The sequence below is a fragment of the Mesoplodon mirus genome, assembly GCF_964341445.2.
Source record: "Mesoplodon mirus genome assembly, chromosome: 5".
Classification (NCBI taxonomy): Eukaryota; Metazoa; Chordata; class Mammalia; order Artiodactyla; family Ziphiidae; genus Mesoplodon; species Mesoplodon mirus.
In genome coordinates, this window is record NC_138980.1 from 111169644 (window position 1) to 111185578 (window position 15935).

Consider the following 15935-nt stretch of genomic DNA (forward strand, 5'->3'; position numbering starts at 1 on the left):
TCAGAACCATGCACAGTTTTTTAAATAAATGATGCACAGAGGATCCCCTACCTACAATGGTTCAAATTATGATTTTTTGACTTTCCAATGGTGAGAAAGTGATACACATTCAGTAGAAATGGTACTTGGAATTTTGCTCTTTTCCCGAGCTCATGAGCTATGAGGTGTAGACTCCCCATGACAATGGCAGAGGCAGTGAGCAGTAACCCCCAGTGAGCCACACGATCACGAGGGTGAACAACCAATACACTTATGACAATTCTGTTCTTTGCCTTCAGTATTCAATACATTACGTGAGATATTCACCACTTTATTATAAAATAGATTTTGCCCAACTGTAGGCTAATGTAAGTGTTCTGAGCATGTTTAAGGTAGGCTGGGCTGAACTATGATGTTCAGTAGATTAGGTATAGTAAATGCATTTTTGATTTATGTTATTTTCAACTTACAATGGGTTTTTTGGGACATAAGCACATTGTAAGTTGAGGAAGATCTGTATATGCTTAGTTAAAATTTTAGATATTTTATACGAGAATAACATGCTTTTTTAAAAGCCTTGCACACAAGTATATCTCTGGTTATGAACAGTTCAAGTATATTAGGTTCTACTTCTGGTTGAAACTACTCATTTTGCTTTTCTGGGCTATCATATCTTCATGTTTCCTTATTTTTTTTTTTTCAGTCTGGTGGCTTTTCCCTCCTTTTAAAAAATTGGATAGTCATGGTTCTCTGGAACCTTGGTGAGTCAGTTCAACCTCTAATTACTTCAGTCTCCTTCCCTGCAGGAAAGGCTGTCAAAATACAAAAACACTCCAATGTTTTGCATCATCTCGCACGCACACAGGGATAAAGAGGGATATAATTCTCCCAAAGAAGCAAAACAACTGGCAACAGCTGGTACAACAACTTCTAAAGATCCAGTCTGACTCTGTCTTGAAAATCAGCCTCAAACTGCCCTTAAATAATAATTACCCCATCTGCATCAGGACTATCTCATTGACTAGCCACTCAATGACATAATACCTGCTATGAACTTTCAGCACAAATGCAATCATTGTCATATTTTGTAAGACCAACAAAGTATCATCTGTACCTCAGGACAGTGGGATATTATAGGATACACAAAGACATGGCTCCCCATTTTTTGGTAACCTCACATCAAATCGCTACCAAACACGTCTCCAGTCTTCAAAATAATTTAGTTATTAGAAAGGTGATTGGACAAACCAGCAGATTTTTTTTCACTAACAAAAAGCAAATCAGAACAGAGTTAGTCTTTTTCTCCAGTTACCCAGCATTCAAAGCTCTAACTGTAGTCACATTGTAATAATTTTAGACCCCAAAGCAGTGTGACCATTTGATGCATAATTTTCAACACATGTTTTATTAATCCATTCTTCCTGAGCTTCATTTAAAATACTGGAAACTATAAAAAGATCAGTGTGTTACTCCCCTGCCAGGAAAAAAGAAAAAAAATGGAAAAAATCTAACAAACACGAAAAAAGCCAGAGCAACTGGAATCTCGGTCTTGAGGAAACACATGGGATTGAAGCATCCGCCGGAGCTCTGTCACCGACTGTCATCTGTGACTCTTCGGTGCTGAAGTCTAGATGTCACCAGGCTGGGACGAGAAGGCGTGCGTGCAGGCCAGTGAGTGTGTGACCGCGGGGGTCCGGGATGGGGATCTGGGGGCAAACGGCTCGGGGAGGGTTTTCCAGGAAGCCCGGAGCTCGGCTGCGCGAGCGGCTGCGCGTCGGGCTGGGGCGCCTTGGCCGGCACGTAGCGCCCGGCGTGACTCAGCGCTGACTCACCGCACCCGTTGCCGGTGGATTTCCCGGTCCGAGCGCTCAGCCGCTTCTCGAAGACGCCTGCTCCCCCGTCCTTTCCTGCACGCGGACCAGTCCTGGCGCTTTCAACAGAGCGGGACAGATTTTTATAGCTTTTGAATCCCGATCAAGCAAGGAATTAACTGGCTTTGTTGTCTTTGACTTTAAGAGCTCCATAGTCCACTGATCAAATTCTTTCAAAGGCTTGTTGGAACAAATCCCTAACGTTGTCCTTCCACAGTGACTTAGAGATGACCTCCACTCAGATTTTTGCTTCAGGCGCACCGAGCTCGCGTCTTATTTTGTCCCACATTTGGGGAGGTTATCTTTTCAATATGTCTGATAACTAGCCTTGGCTCAAACCCACAACTGTGGTGACGCAAATCAGGTTGGAACTTGGCATTATGTGTGGGCCTTGAGTGTCTTACTGTAAAAACCAGGGAACACTTCATAAAGACGTCCTTATCTGCCATCTCGCTTGCTGATTAGATGTCATGCTCATTTTCAGTCTGTCACTGCCCTTTGCAAGGTCCTGGGATAGATTTAGATTGTTGATAGCCAGATTCTTGAGCAGTCATGTTCATTTCTTCCTCTGCAGGGTTCAGCACAGAGGGCAATACCAAGGTAGTATTTCTCCAGCTGTAGCCCACCGGCCACCTGTATGGAGAGTGCCAGCGGTACGTAGCCAAAAGGCAGGTTCTTAGACCCCACTTCAAACTGCCGACTCAGAATGTCCTGGGCTGGGGCCTGGAAATCAGCCCATATGGAATTCCAATGTACACTTAAGTTTGTAAACTACTAGGCAGAGGACGAGGGTATGAGATATTATTCTGTGAAGACTAGGAGAAATCTTTATAATCAAGAACACTCTGTTCTAAAATTGATATTGAAGTTCTGATGCCAGGTAATCATATTTCTAAAATTAGTTTTATATATAATACTGTGTTTAACTGTGTATTAATATAGGCAGATTTTTTTCTTTTTAATTAGAAATTCAGGTATAGAATAAAATGAAGTACCTATTGAGTAAATTTTCTTATTTCGGACCAGTATTTCCCAAACCTGACTTTGCAATAGAATTACCCACAGAGCCTTAAAACATTCTAATCCCTGGGCCAGACTCTAGGCCTAAAGAACCACTATCTGAAGGTGAAGTCCAAGAACAGGCAGTTTGAAAAGCTCTGAAAGTTAGTCTCTGTTCCTTTGCAAAAGGCGACTATTCCCAAATACAATAGAAATGTCATTAACTGCAGGATGGTTGGCCTGTGTTGTTCCATGGTGTTCACTCATCTCTCAGTCTGCACTGTTTGATTTTTTTAAAATTATTATTTATTTATTTGGTTGCACTGGGTCTTAGTTGCGGCAGGCGGGCTCCTTAGTTGCGGCAGGCAGGCTCCTTAGTTGTGGCACGTGGGCTCCTCGGTTGTGGCAGGTGGGCTCCTCAGTTGTGGCAGGCAGCCTCCTTAGTTGTGGCATGCGAACTCTTAGTTGCAGCATGCATGTGGGATCTAGTTCCCTGACCAGGGATCAAACCTAGGCCCCCTGCATAGGGAGTGTGGAGTCTTATCTCCTGTGCCACCAGGGAAGTCCCCTGCACTGTTTGCTTTTGAAATCACCATTTAAAAAATAAAGTTAAAAGTGACCACATAAAATATCAACGTACTTTTTTTTATTAATTTAATTTATTTTTGGCTGTGTTGGGTCTCTGTTTCTGTGCGAGGGCTTTCTCTAGTTGCGGCAAGCGGGAGCCACTCTTCATCGCGGTGCGTGGGCCTCTCATTATCGCGGCCTCTCGTTGTGGACCACAGGCTCCAGATGTGCAGGCTCAGTAGTTGTGGTGCACGGGCTTAGTTGCTCTGCAGCATGTGGGATCTTCCCAGACCAGGGCTCGAACCCGTGTCCCCTACATTGGCAGGCAGATTCTCAACCACTGCGCCACCAGGGAAGCCCCTCAACTTACTTTTATATTGGTAAATTCACTTCTTCAGAAAGCAAGTTTGAAATATTTGTATTCTAAATCTTTGGAGGGGAGGGGGTGGGGAGAATGGTGGATGATTGGAGAATAATCTGGGAGTTGATTTTGAAATTTTTCTTATTCTTTTTCTTTGGATATTCTATTTACTCATTTTCTTTTTGTCTCACTGGATAGGTTTTTCACTTCATCATTGTTGCATTGTGTCAAAAAGCTTAGATCTGACACACACCTGACAGAGGAATCTCCATGCTGACTTTCTTATATAGCCTTGCTTCTCCAAATGAGGTTTCTGGACCAGCAGCATGTACATTACCTGGGAACTTATAAGAAATGCAGACTCTCAGGTCCCACCTAGAACTACTGACTTAGAATCAACACTTTAGTAAGATCCCCAAGCAATTTGTATGTATATTAAAATTTGGGAGGTGCTGTCTTACAGTAATGGTAAGAGTTATAATCTGGGGCTGGTGGAAGAAAAGAGAAGAGACAGAAGTGGGTTATATTTGTTTCCTAGGGCTGCTGTAACAAAGTACCATAAACTAAGTGGTTTATAACAATAGATATTTATTCTTCCACAGTTCTGGAGGCCAAAAGTCAAAATCAAGGTATCATCAGGGCCATGCTTTCCCTGAGACTGAGTAGAATCCTTCTTAGCTTCTAGTGATAGTCATGGTGGATCCTTGGTATTCCTTGGCTTATAGCTGCATCATTCCTATCTTTGCCCCTGTCATAACATGGCATTCTTCCTGTGTGTCTCTCTCTGTCTTTACATTTCTTCTTATAAGGATATCAGTCATATTGGATGATGGCCCACCCTAATGAACTCATGCTAAATTGATTACATCTCCAAAGACTCTATTTCCAAATAAGGTCATACACAGGTATCAGGGGTTAGGGCTTCACCATGTCTCTTTGGGGGACACAATTCAACCCACGACAGGAAGATGTGGAAATTCCATTTTCAATAAGTAGAAATGCATTATGTGAAAAATAACATTAAAAATAATTATTGTTTTAAAATAACCTGATCACATTTTATAAAATAATTATAAACTATTCTCTCCCATTGGCTGTTATTTCACACTTTTATCTCGTATTCTCTCAGCTGGATAATGAACTCTTTCCAAAACCAACTTTCTTTGCCACCCTTTCTACATGATGCTGAGTTCATGTAAGAACTTAGTAGTTATTAATTATGATAATCAAGCTATGAAATACTATTGGACAAATATACAAAATCTCATATGTTTTAATCTATTATTGGTACAGGGTAAGAGAAAATTCTACCACAAAGATTAGTTTGACCATAAAAATTAAGCCCTAAAATAAAGGAAAAAAATACTTACAGCTAGAACTATAACCACATTGATGGGCAAACTGAAAATACCTTAGGACCAGGGCAAGAAAATGAAGGGAATCCTGATAACCGCAGGAAAGGGTAAGAATAGGACCAGAGAGGCAGCTCCAAGAGAGTAACGTCTTTTTAAGAGCCCTTGACAGTTTGTAGTGGGCACCTGATTTTTTTGCTCATCATGCATTTTCCCTCTTTCCTTTGAGAAAGCTCTCGTCATCCACTCCAACATTTTTGTGCCGGACTGTCAACCACAGGGTTTCCCTTCCCCCTTCCTCCCAAGGCTAAAACACATGACTGTTTACTTTCTGTCCTGCACATCTGAATCTGGGTGAGTCTCAAAAATGTAGAAGTGGTTGAAGCTGAGTCATTTCAGTGGTAGTGCTCAAAGACATCAACCAGGTCTTTTTGTTTGTTTGTTCGTTTCAGCACGGAGAATACCAGAGTAACCCTAGTTACAGTCTTCCCAAGTCCCAGTTGTTTAACTCTTCCTTTTATTCTGAGAGCTACTCAGTATCTTTCCAAATATTAATTTATTTTAAAATGTAAAATTTCGGGCTTCCCTGGTGGTGCAGTGGTTGAGAGTCCGCCTGCCGATGCAGGGGACACGGGTTCGTGCCCCAGTCTGGGAAGATCCCACATGCCGCGGAGTGGCTGGGCCCGTGAGCCATGGCCGCTGAGCCTGCGCGTCCGGAGCCTGTGCTCCGCCACGGGAGAGGCCACAACAGTGAGAGGCCTGCGTACCGCAAAAAAAATTAAAAAATAAAATAAATAAATAAATAAATAAAAATGTTTATTTTTAACTTACTCTTTTTAGTTCATTATTTTATTATAATTTATTACTATTTTTTAATGGGGCCAAGAGTTAGCTCCAGTTGGTTTCTATTGCTTACAACCAAAGGAACATAACTACCATGAATATATTGATGGGGAGAACACATATTGCCTACAGCTGCCATACTAAGACAACCTGAAATAGTCATCTGCATTCATGATGAACAAAATATGTACTCTTGAAATGTAATGAAGCTCTTTTCAGCTTATTTCAGTTGATTTTTTCAGCTATCATTATTGTCCTGTGTTTCAAGCTGAATCATTCTTCCTTTCTGGACCATCCAAATTGCCAATGGGTGCAAAAGGGAGAATCACTCTTGTTATGCTACTTGTGGACACCAGTAATCTTCTTTATGTTGCCTCCAGCTCCTCACTGTGGTTTTCATGATATTTGCAGTATTAAGGAGATTAAAGAAGAGTACTCCAAAGTTTCTAATTAGAGCTCTTTACTGGGGGCTAACTGGCAAAATAGAAACAGAGTCCCTGTTATGCCAGATTAAATGTGATCTTTTCTTTGCAAGCTCCATATTGGCCAACACTAAATAAATGTGTGTCTTTTGAGTTCTACAGATGAAATTTAATTTCATCAAGGTACATCAGCTTCTCAGAATCCTTAAGTCTTTAGTCTTACTAATCTCTCTCCCATCACATGCTTGTATCAATAGTTGCATGGTGGATATGGTTTCATTTGGCTGGAGTAGGGAGTTTATAGGGAGAATAAGCCACCAAGGTAGCTGTTTTGAAATTATAGTGAATCATGAATATCATGGAGAGGTACGTAAACATAATTATTTAATGGTTTTTGATCAAGATAGTGACATTTATTGAGTATATATTATATGCCTGGAACTACATTATCCATCAATTTCCTGCTTATGATAGGTGGATTTAGCTCTCTTACACCACCTATGACTTTATGTAAAATATTTAAGACTCAAAAAAATTTTTTTATCAGTGACAGACAATATGAATATTTACTTTGTTAGAAGAGGGTATATGCTCCCCATTCTTTCTCTTTACCTTTCTCTTCTTTCTGTTAAATTCTGTCATCTGTATATTTCCTTGTATCTTATTGAAATTGATAACATTTATATACTTGTTCTGAGGTTTGTCTATAGATTTGACACAACTAAAAAAAATTCTTAAACAGCATTTGCATTATATTAAGACTATATGACTAGTCACAGCAGAGAAAATAGTGTAGTATGATTACATATCCTTTTCTACAGTCTCTTGTTTTTCCTAAAGTTTCTTATTGTCTTGCCCTTTTATTTTTTTCTTCCATTATCTCCCATAATTTTTTTTAAAAATTGTCAAACATACTACCTGGTCTGTGGAAACCTCTTTTTCTAGGACATGTCCAGCCTCCGGTCCCCCTTCAGCCTCTGAACTGATTGCTCTCTAGGCCTGGTGCACAGCTATCCCTCTGAGGCTCCTGTGCATTGCAGCACTAGGTTACAGCCACTGTTTGCTGGATCTCATATCTTTGTTCCTTAACTTACTCCCTTCACTCTCAAATATCTTTTAAAGAGAGAATGCTTGGGAGATACATGTACTAATTCTTGCATATTTGAAAATGTTTCTATTCTGCCTTTATATCTAATTGATATTTAAGCTGGCTATAGAATTCTTGGTTGAAGATAACTTTTCTTCAAAAAGCTTGAGAGCACTACTTTATTTTCTTTTAATAATATTGCAGATGAGAAATCATATGAAAGCCAGAATCTCAATCCTTTTTTTCTCTTCTCCAACCTTTGAATCTCTTTTTATCTTTAACTTTCTGTAAGTTCATGGTGTTTGTAGGCATTTTCTCATTTATTCTATTTATCATTTAGTAAAAACTTTTAGTCTGAGGACTCATGGCTCCCTTCAGTTCTTTAAATACTTCCTGTTTCTATTTTCTCTGATGTTTCTTTATGGAACTGTTATTATTTAGATCTTGGATCTGGAGGAACTCTCTATTTTTGTTATAACTTTCTTCTATCTTATGTTTTCTTGATTTTTTTCTATTTTGATGCATTTACTTAATTTTATCTTTTAATCCTTCCAATTATGTTTTCACTTTGGCAAATATACTTTTAGTTTCTGAGAACTTTTACTTAATGTCTGATTGTTCTTTTATTATAACATCCTATCTGCTCGAATTTCTCTGATAAACTTATTAGAGTTTTCTTTTTTTTTTTTTTAAGAATTCTTTGTTCCCTGAATTATTTATGTTTCCTTATGCTGGGTTTTCTATTGATGCATTTCTTTCATTTTGCAGGTTTTCTTCAAATGTCTAGGAATTGTTGATTGTGTTTTTGTATTATGAAAAGCACCAGAAATACATCAATTTAGGAGACATAAGCCCCTAGGTCCTCAAATTCCAAAATGATCTTATTTTAGGGCATCGAGAATCCAGTTTGCTACTAGCTGTCATAGTTCTCCCAGGCAATGTTTGTTTTCAATGCCCCTAGATGAAAATCTTCAGTTTTTGCTTTTTGTTTTGGATTAGCACAAATGCCTGATGGTTACATGTTTTGAGCTAGATGGCTGGAAGTAGGGAAATGGGGAACATTGTTCATTCACTGTGGTCCACTGTTCTCCACAGGACTTTCACTTCATCTCGATGTTTTTGTCCCACTTTTCACTGTTATCCTTTCTTACATCTCTCAGTCTCTGAGAAGAGAGACTGTTTGGGTGGTACGAATAGGCAGCCTTCTGCATTTTCCTAGAAACTCTCAAAAAGTACAGATTCCTGGGCTCTACCTAGGGATCCTGATTCAGCACATCTGGGATGGGCCTAGATATCTGTATTTTTTTAATACCTTCCCTGGCTCATGCATACATTCAATTTCGGGCACTACCAAGAAGTTACTAGTTTCCTGAGGAAGAAGTAACTATATAAGATAAAGCAGATGTAGGAGGCTCATGACTGGGCAAATGACTGGGTACAGAAAGAACAAAGAGGAAGGAATAAAAACTGTCTCCTAGGTTTTAAGCCTGAGTTGACTCCCAGAGTGATAGTGCCATTAGCATAAAAACGAAAGTGATCAGGAGGGGTAGGTTTTACTTTCTTCCTGATTTTTACTTCCAGATATTGTACTAAGTGCCACTCCCACAAAATATTACTGAAGTGCTCTTTTTATAGAAAGATTACTAATAAGAATGATGTTAGATACAATAGAATGATGAATAAATAGATGTGTAAATACATTTTCAGGCTGGAGAACTAGTATTTATATGCACAAACAAAACAATCTATTCACTTTAAACAACTTACAAAGGTAATTAAAAAGCATATATAGAGGGCTTCCCTGGTGGCGCAGTGGTTGAGAGTCCGCCTGCCGATGCAGGGGACACGCGTTTGTGCCCCGGTCTGGGAGGATCCCACATGCCGCGGAGCAGCTGGGCCCGTGAGCCATGGCCGCTGAGCCTGCGCATCCGGAGCCTGTGCTCCACAACCGGAGAAGCCACAACAGTGAGAGGCCCACATACCGCAAAAAAAAAAAAAAAAAAAAAAAAAAGCATATATAGAGCATTCTAAAACTAAATGTGAGTAATCTACTGGTGGAAAGTTCCTGCTTTCCTTTCAATCAAGTGTCTTAATTTTGCAAATGTAAAAGAGCAAAATTCAAATATACAATAACTCTTATACTTACTAGATTTGAACACAAATGCAAAGAAAAAAAATCAACCAAAACCCACAACAGTATCTACAGCTATTTATGTCTTATATCCTTACCAAAAAAATCGCTATTCACACATTTCAATTTCTATTAATAGAACAGCCTGATGACTCATTTTGTACACTGACAGTCTAATGAGGATGTTTAGATATGTAATACCTATGATGACCATTAATAGCTCCTTCGCATTAAAACACATTTTTTGGGGAAATAGTTCTAGGAAAATACTTATGTTTTTTCTTTTTAAAAATTCAGGTATAATTTACATGCAGTAATTTTTAGCCTTTTTAGTGCACTGTTCTGTGAGATTTGACGAATGCATACAGATACACAGCCACCATCACAGTCAAAATACAGAACAATTTCATTATTCCTCAAAGTCTCCTCAAACTCATTGAAAGTCAAGTCCTACCTTCCCCCAGCCTTCAGCAATGAGTGATCTGTTTTCTCTACATATAGTTCAGGATTGGTGCCAGTGGAAAAAAGTAATCTGAAGTACAGATCTCAGGCCTGACATGATGAAAATCTAATGCCACAGCTATTGTCTCTCACAACTGCCACTCATCATGTTTTAATTTCACAGTTTTGATTTAATCTTTTCTAAATACGGCACTAGATAAGTACAGAACAAGATAACAAGAATTCCCAGCAAAGGAGCCAGGTTGGTATTAGCACTATCCCCCTTTCACCACCTCCCCAACCTTTTGGGTTTTATTCTTTGTGACGTTGCATCTCCAGAACACTGCTTTGTATGTTCACAAGGACCAGAGCTTCTATACTAGCTCAGAAGCTTAACAGGAATCACAGCTTTGATTTCAGGGTGACTTCTTCACTTTTCTTATCATGCCAACCAGGATGCTTTTACCAGCCATCTTAAGTTGTAATGAACAGTGAAATTGTATTTGAAAAAAAGAATACAAATTTTCAATGATGTACCCTCAGATCCCCCCCCTTTTCTAAGATATATAGTTAAAAATACTGTTTTCAGCCATGGATTATATTCTTTTTCTTCTCATGAAGCCTCCTTTAAAAAATAAACCCTATATTGAGTTAGAGTTTACATACAATAAAATGCACCCATACTGCGTGTACCATCTTGACAAATGTATGTACTTGAGTAAACCATCACTACAAGATAAGAGCATCTCCCCCCTCAAAGCCTTCCTAATACACTTTTCAGTCAATCCTACCTCCACTCCCAACCTCAGGCAATTGATCTGCATTCTAACATGATAGAGTAGTTTTACTTTTTCCAGAATTTCCTACCAACGGCATGTATTCTTTTGGGTCTGGCTTATTTACTTAGCATAAATTTATGGAGATTCATCAGCGTTGTTGCATGTATCTGTAACTTGTTCTTTCTTTTCCCCTCTGAGAAGTATTCCATTTTATGGATATAACATTTGTTTATCCATTTGCTTGTTGGGGGACATTTGGGTTGTATCCATTTGGGGGCTGTTATGAGTAGAGCCACTATGGACCTTTGTGTATAATTCTCTGTGTAATATTCCTTTTTCCTGGGCAAAGTTCTAAGAGCAAATGGCTGAGTTGTATGATTAGTACCCATTTAAGCTTTTAAGAAACTACAACCTGTTTTCTAGAGTGATTGCATCATTTTACATTCCCACAAGTAATATATGAGAATTCAAGTAGCTTTGTATCCTCAACGCCACTTGGCTTTGTCAACTTTTTAAAATTTTAGCCATTCTAGTGGGTTTATAGAGCTGTCTCATTGTGATTTTAATTTGCAGTTTTCTGAAGACCAAGGACATCAAACAATTTTTTCATGTGCTTATTGGCCCCTTGGATAGCTTCTTTAATAAACTGTCTGTTCAAATCTTTTGCCGATATTGTTTTGGATTGTTATTTTCTTACTGAGTTGTAAAAGTTCTTCATATATTTGGAAAACCAGTCCTTTATCAAATATATGTATTACAGATATTTTTCCTACCTTTTGGCTTGTCATTTCATTTTTTTACTGGTGTCTTTCAAGGAGCAAAAGTTTTTAATTTTGAGAAAGTCCAATTTATCAATTTCATTCTTTTATGACTTGTATGCTTTATACCCTAAGAAAGCATTGCCTATCCCAAGTTTGCCATGAACATTTATGCTTTACTCAAGAAGCTTTATGATTTTAGCTCTTATATTTAAGTCTCTGATCAATATCCAGTTATATTTTTGTTTATGGTTAAAGTAAGTGTTGAGGTTCATTTCAAGTAGTATTTGATTAAAAGATAAACTTTGTTTAAAATCAATTAACAATATTGTTTGAGCCAATTTTTAAAAATTTACTGTTGATTATATTGAAATATATGTGTATGGAATGGAATCATGGAATCATGTATACTGATTCCAGTAACAGACTGCCTGAACTACTCTAGCTTTATAGTAAATGTTGAGATCAGTCAATAGAAGTCTTGAAATTTTATACTTCTTTAACAAAAGTGTTTTCTAGGTTGTTTGCAACCTCATGTAAACTTAAAAATTGACTTTAAATTTCTACAAAAAGCCTGCTGAGCTATTGATTAAGATTGCATTAATTAATTTGAGGAGAATTTCCATCTTAACAATACTGAGTCTACTAATCTATGAATCCAGTATATCTTTCTATTTATTTAAGTCTTTTAAAACTTCTTTCATTAGCATCTTGAAATTTTTAATGTACAGGTATTACACATATTTTGTTAATTTCATCCCTAAGTATTTCGTGTTTTTCTGTGCTGTTGTGAATATAATTTTTCTTTAATTTCACTTCCAGAGGATCATAACTAGCATGTAGAAATGCAATTGCTTTTTTATATTGACCTTGTATTCTATAACTTTGCTAAATTCACTTGTCACAGTAGTTTATTTGTGGATTCCTTTTAATTTTCTATTTCTATAATCATGTTATTTGTGAGTAAGTACAGCGTTACTTCTTCCTTCCCAATCTTGTCTTTTACTTCTTTTCCTTGCCTTATTGCAAAGGCTAGGCCCTCTAGTCAAGGTTGAATATATGTGGTGAAAGCAGACATCCTTGCATTTTTCCTAGTCTTTGTGGGGATATACTCAGTATTTCAATATGAAGTATGATGTTACCTGTAGGTTTTTTTATAGTTGCCCTTCATTAGACTGAGGATACTCCTTTCTTTTCTATTTGCTGAGAGTTTTACTATAAGTGGATATTGAATTTTGTCAAATGACTTTTCGGCATCTACTGAAGTTATCACATGGTCCTTGGCCTTATGGAACTTACATTCTAATGGAGAAAATCAGATTATAAACTAATAAATAAATATATAATATATTCATTGAGAATAAGTGCTATGGAGAGATGTTAAAAAGGCCTAGATGATACATTTTTATTTGCAGAAGATGGTCAAAAAATGCTTTCTAGACATTTGAGTGAAGACCTGGAGGAAGTGAAGGAGAATACCATGAAAATATCTCGGGGAACAGCATTCAGATGGCAAAGAAAACAGCATGTACAAAAGAGCTTGGTGTGTTTGAGGAATATCAGGGAGGCCAAGGGGACTGCAGTGGAGTGAGAGAGGAGAATAGGAAATGAGGTCAGAAAGGTAGGAAGCCCAGCTCATGAAGGGCTTTTAGGCGAATGAACTTTGGAATGAATGAAATAGGAAGTCATTTTAGGATTTTGAACATTAAAAAGATACAATGTGTCTTGTATTTTAGAAGGATCACTCTGATATGGGAAATAAACTATAGGAGGCAAGGGTTGATGTAGGTAGACCAGTTAGGAGGTTATTACAATTGCCCAGATGAAAGATTGGACCAGTATGGTAACAGTGAAGCTGAAGAGAAGTAGTGGGGTTCTGTACATATTCTGAAGGCAGAGCTGACAATATACCCAATGGATTGGAAGTATTCTGTAAAGAGGAGCCAAACTCAGATCAATTTAATTCCAAACCTATACTTTCTCTAAGTATAGGAAAAAATCTGTTTAAAGAAGAAAAAGGGAGAAAAAACCACACAGTTTGTATGCTTAAAAACTGTAAGAAACTAAGTTGAAACTGATGGTCACTGGCAAATCCAAACCATTTTAATCACCCCAAATATTTTCAATCTAAATGGCTCATGGTGTCTGCCTAAAGTAAATTCAATGTTATGAAAAAATGTAAATATACAGGTTGTATATTTGTGAATATACGATTTGTGAATGCTTTAGAGTTCTGAGCATATAAAAATACTTAACTTAAAGTTTGGAAAATAACTAATAATAGAGTAAAATGAGAATCATAGCAATCCTACAAAATATGAGATGAACAACTATTAGTCCTACTATTCTATAGGTTATAAATTTAAAATCGAGATAAATATATGGCCAAATCTAATGAGTCAGAGACTAGGATCAGAGTCTACTGATTTGAATTCTAGCCCAGTTATACTCTTTGATCAATTGCTGACTCCTGCTCAGGGATGCCTATCTTTTCTGCCAATTTTAATGAAGGATATCAAATATCAATATCTTTAATACCCATGACATATGTCCTGAAACCTCAATAGATGACTATGAGAAGATTCTACATGATGTTAGCTCATTTAGTAGGATACACAAAATGACAGCTCAGTGAAGTGCAAAGAACTTGGACAAACCAATTTCTAGGAAAACTATGATCTGTATCAGTAACCCTAAGTATTTTAAAACATCTAATGCTACTATAATTGTGTAGACTTATTTTGCAATGGCAAAATATGTCCAAATATGTGTGTGTTGCAGGTAGTCGAGTGAGGGGGATGTTTAGAAATCCACACAGAAAGAACATTTGCAAACACATTTAAACAAAGCAGGGTTGAGAACTGTAATTTTTACTTCTTTGATGCTGAGCATGCATTTCCCCTAAAATAAAAAATAAAAATGAAAAAAGAGAGGGCTGTAGAATTTATCTGTACCAAGGCAATTGGGATGTGTGGATTCTTTTATTCCACTGTAAATATTTTGCATATGTTTAGAGCAAGCACCAGTAATTAGGCCATAATGGTAACTTGTCACTCTTAAACACAAGAGCTGTGTATATTTGGAAAGATTAAGGATAACTAGGTTAAGTAATTCTCGGAGCCTTGTTTATCAAAGCGAAGATGGCTAGCAAGACTCTTATTGTTTACTTGATATGATATAAACATATTTTATTAAATAGTAAAGACTACATAGTTTAAAATTTTATAAAGAAAGCTTTTTACCTAATTTGGGGGAAAATTAAAGGAGAACATTTCTTTCCAAGGCTGAATTTTTTTTTTCTTGGCCACGCCACACAGCATGCGGGATCTTAGTTCCCCAAGCAGGGACTGAAACCGCACGTCCTGCAGTGGGAGCGCAGTCTTAACCAATGGACCGCCAGGGAAGTTCCTAAGGCTGAAATTTTAACCTTCTTTATATTACCTAATAATGTGCCACATACAATTTGATACTTGATCATTTTTTTCTGTAATCAATCATGACTCATTACATCAATACACACACATATATTTTAGTATTAAAGTGGATTTTCTTGGTTATCCCTTGAAACTATTCAGGAGGTAGTATTTCTATTTTACAGACAGTGGTATAATTATTTAAATGCGGTACAACAAGCTAAAAATCACACAAACAGTAGAATAAGTACCAGAACATGATTCACTAATTTTAGATTTACAGATCAGTGAGCCCCAAATATCTCTGTTTCTGGGCTGTTCTTTTGGCAAAGATGTTTGCTGAATCTGCTGATGGAGAGATTACAAATGCACATTTTATACTGGTGTATATTGAGAGTGGAATAAACTGTTAGTGGGAAGGATCTCCTTTTCCAAATAAAATGCAGGCTTCTAAAGAACAAGCAAAATTGGGATTCATGTAATTCTGGAATATCAGAATAGTCAGAATAAATAAAATAATAAGCAAAGTTTCTTAGTGACTTTTCTAACCTTTACGCTGATTTAACATCAAATTCATTTTGCTAAACAACTTTGGAAAACTTACTAACCAGTAGAAATGTGAATTATAGCTCTTCCTCAATGAAGGAACAAATTAACATTGCCCAGGTAGTAAATTTCAATAAAATCCATTTAAAATTGAAAAGATAAGCCCTTTTGGAAACTGCTTATTCAGCCAACAAGGGCATTGAACATCTATTTTATGTCCATCAGTGGTTTAGAGTGATGAAGAAATATGAGAGATAAAATGAAATTGTTTTTGCCCTCAAAGGATTTATAATCTAGTTAGTTCTTAGTGACGATTTTGCTTCAGATTGGTAGATAAAAGCTTTAGGTGCTTCTTGATACCCTTCTTTAGAGAACCAAATTTTGTC

At 37.3% G+C, this 15935-nt stretch overlaps 1 long non-coding RNA gene across 1 annotated transcript in view; it reads left to right on the forward strand.

The window, feature by feature from the left end:
- Window positions 1-1162: 1162 nt before the first annotated feature.
- LOC309805669 overlaps window positions 1163-15935 on the forward strand; it is a 45362-nt gene continuing 30589 nt past the window's right edge. The window contains exons 1-2 of the long non-coding RNA XR_014294281.1: window positions 1163-1650; window positions 2425-2503. This is a non-coding gene — a long non-coding RNA (uncharacterized lncRNA). The remainder of the gene's footprint in view (window positions 1651-2424; window positions 2504-15935) is intronic.